The sequence below is a fragment of the Gadus morhua genome, chromosome 8 (genome assembly GCF_902167405.1).
Source record: "Gadus morhua chromosome 8, gadMor3.0, whole genome shotgun sequence".
Lineage (NCBI taxonomy): Eukaryota > Metazoa > Chordata > Actinopteri > Gadiformes > Gadidae > Gadus > Gadus morhua.
Genome location: NC_044055.1, coordinates 28,118,014 through 28,121,313, shown reverse-complemented (window position 1 = coordinate 28,121,313; position 3,300 = coordinate 28,118,014). Strand labels below are relative to the sequence as shown.

The 3,300-nt window shown below is 47.5% G+C and overlaps 1 long non-coding RNA gene across 1 annotated transcript; it reads left to right on the top strand.

The window, feature by feature from the left end:
- The first annotated feature begins 2,006 nt into the window (after positions 1-2,006).
- LOC115549034 (uncharacterized) lies at positions 2,007-3,085 on the top strand. Its single transcript, XR_003977690.1, has 2 exons — positions 2,007-2,513; positions 2,953-3,085. It is a non-coding gene; the product is annotated as an uncharacterized LOC115549034 (long non-coding RNA).
- Positions 3,086-3,300: the final 215 nt, after the last annotated feature.

The window sequence follows — 3,300 nt, the reverse complement described above, 5'->3', positions numbered from 1 at the left end:
AAAAACCTGCAGTTACAGTTAGTAAGCCTAAAGTTAGCTTAAACCCTGACCGGGCTGAGCCTCTTGCTGGAGCTGGATTTGAGTTCACACCGCTAGCTGAAACAACGCATCCGCCACTAGCCCTCTCCTCCGAGCCCTTGCCTTTTACCTCTGACTCCGACCTGCCAACACCTTCCGCCTGCTCCTCGCCTCCACCAGCATCCAGCTCTTCTTTACCTGTCCCATCGCCGCTGTCACCACACCTGCTACTACGAGCAGCCTCCGCCTCAACCTCCGCCTCCGCGGCCTCCAACTCGCCTCCATCACGGGGATCCGGCTCAACAGCCGGTACTGTTGCTGCAATAGGGCCAGCTACACACGCTCTAAGAGCATCAGCCCCGGACGATCTTGGCACGAGTAAACCCAACCAGGTGAAACTGGATACGTTTCCAGCCAGATTGTTTTCTGGGAAGAAGCGCAATTTTTCCAGTGCGTGGTATCACAACAAACCATGGCTAGAGTATTCAGTGAAAGCGGATGCAGCCTTTTGTTTCCCATGCAGAAAATTTAGTACGTCATGTGATGCAGCTTTCACCGTTAAAGGTTTTTGTGACTGGAAACACGCTTTAGAGACTGATAAAGGACTGCTCAGGCATGCCGCATCAAAAGAACACATCTCATGCGAGACTTTGTGGAGGGAGAGACAGATGCGAGAAGCAAGAGGTCAGAAAATAAGTACGCTGGTGCACACAGATCAGCTTGCTCGGAACCGATACTACGTGTCTACTATTGTCGACATGATAGCATTTTTAGCTTTCAACCAACTCCCTTTCAGAGGGGACCACGATTCAGTCGAAAGCATGTCAGAGTCAGGCAGTGGGCTGTTCCTGTCACTGTTTCTGTATACCTTGCAGAAAGACGCAGAGTTGGCCAAAATAATGGAAACTATTCCCCGCACGGCCACCTACACCTCTCATGACATACAGAACGAAATAATAGAATTGATGAGCACCTTAGTGACGGAGCATATTGTTGAAGAGGTGGGGGATGAGTTTTATTCGATCAAAGTTGATGGAACAAGGGATCCTACCGGCCGGGAAAATATCCCAATTGTTCTTCGGTTTATTGACGCACACACCAGTGAAATAAGAGAGCGGCTTTTGACAATAGCCACGGCAGAGGAGGGGGATGCTAAGACTCTGACACAGACCGTTATTTCCGAACTCACTAAGGCTGGATTGAGCACCGACAAAATACTTAGCCAAGTGTACGACGGGGCCTCCGTGATGTCGGGAAAACATGGTGGAGTACAGAAACTCCTTCAAGAGGAACTGAAGAGAGAAATTCCCTATGTCCACTGCTTCAATCATCAGCTCCATTTGGTGGTGGTGCAGGCAATGTCCGCAGAGCAGCCTGTCATAGATTTCTTCAGTGTGTGTAACCTGTTGTACAAGTTCATAAGAAGACCCACAGTCGCTGTTCATTATAAAGGGGAGACGCTAAAACGTCTGCTTGACCAACGCTGGACGGGTCATTTGGCCACAGTGCAGGTGATAAGCAAAGCACATGAAAACATTTCCCAGCTGCTAACAGAACTCGACACACACTTGTTCCCAGCCGATGTGAGAGTGGAAGCAGTGGGACTGCTGCGCGCAATTTCCAAACCCAGTTTCAGATTTATTGCGCTTCTGATGAGCAAGATTCTGACCCTGTTTGAAGCACCAAATAGACTGCTCCAGTCAAAAGATATGGATCTTCACACAGCTGTCCAACTGGTGAACGCCGCTACAAAGTGTATCGAGGGCCTCCGCACCGAAACCGAGTTCAGTACGTTATGGGATCAGTGTGCAGAGCCAGAGGATAACCCACAAAGCAAGAGGAGACGCACAGAAACCAACACACGTCTACAAGATTTCGTTGTTGAGCAGTCTGTGGGTGCACGAATTGACCAGGAAAACACAGCAAAACAACAGAGACTCAGACTGTATTATGGATGTATAGACGCAGTGTGCGGAGAGATGGCACGGCGCTTTGGAGAGCGCAACAGCGCGCTGATAGAATCACTGGCTTCACTTGACCCAGAGAGTGACACTTTTTTGGACGCAGAAAAAGTGAGGCCCCTCTTAGATTTGACCGGCACAAAACTTATCGATGCGGAGTTTGTGGTAGCTCGACAGTTCCTTCGCACCCAAATGGAAGGCTCCACGCGCGCAGAGGATGAAAACTGGACTGTGAAAACACTGTTCACCACTTTCCACAAGACCCTGGAAGCAATGCCCAGTGTCATGGTGGCATTTAAGTCTGCTTTAACATTCGGAGCCTCCACTGCCACATGCGAAAACTCATTTTCCTCTTTGAAGAACATCTTCAGTGATCACAGGCGGAGTATGCTGCATCCACGGAAGGCCCACCTCATCCAGCTCAGTTTTGAGAAGGACTTGACTCGAAAATGCATGGAGCAGTGGAAGGACCGTTTGCTAAGGAGGTTCCATTCCACAGGGAAAAGGCGTCTCCAGCTTTACTAGCATCAATCGGTGAGTTAACTATTTTCATTATGATTACATGTCACGCTGTTCAATCAGTGTTGCAGAGAATGGGGTTTTTGCAGGAGGAGAGCCCTATTGTGGGAGCAGATAGGCAAACACTGTACAGGCCTACTTGCTCCGTGTGTGTTTGCAGGAGCCGCGATAACTCCTCATCCAAACAGAGGATGGTGGAAAGTACCGGTATTCTCCGTTTCATAAGACTACTCATATTAAATTGTGACGATTTTAAAAAGAGAACAGTTAGTCTAAAACAGTTAACCAGTGTTTAACATAGGCAGTGGACAAGATGACGATCAGCTTTTTTTTCTCCCCTGCTCACAGCGTTCTCTCTCAAAATAAAATCGAATAAAATCAAAAAAAATCTCCCAGCTCATAAAAAATAATTTTTGCCTCGTCAACTTATTTTTTTTATTTGTTTCCTTTACAGGACCACTTTCAGAACTGAACAGGGTTTCCCGTGCATCCTTTTTCCTCTCCACACAAAGTTCAACGTTCTCTCTCCCATTGCACACACGCATGCCCCGGCCGCTCCCGAGAGCACAGAGAGTGAACCGATAAAACTGGTAATTGTTTTGGTTTTTGTCACTCATTTCCTACAAATTCTGGTGAAAAGAGACGAAGTCTGTTCACATGCGACAATGTTTTTGCCGAGCACATGATTCAATGTTGCGAATGTTTTGTATGTTTGTTTATTTGCGCACACAATGCAAATGTGATTTATATTTGGCTGTTTGTGTTTGTTAATGTGTATTATTTGCCAGCGGCGTGCGTTAAT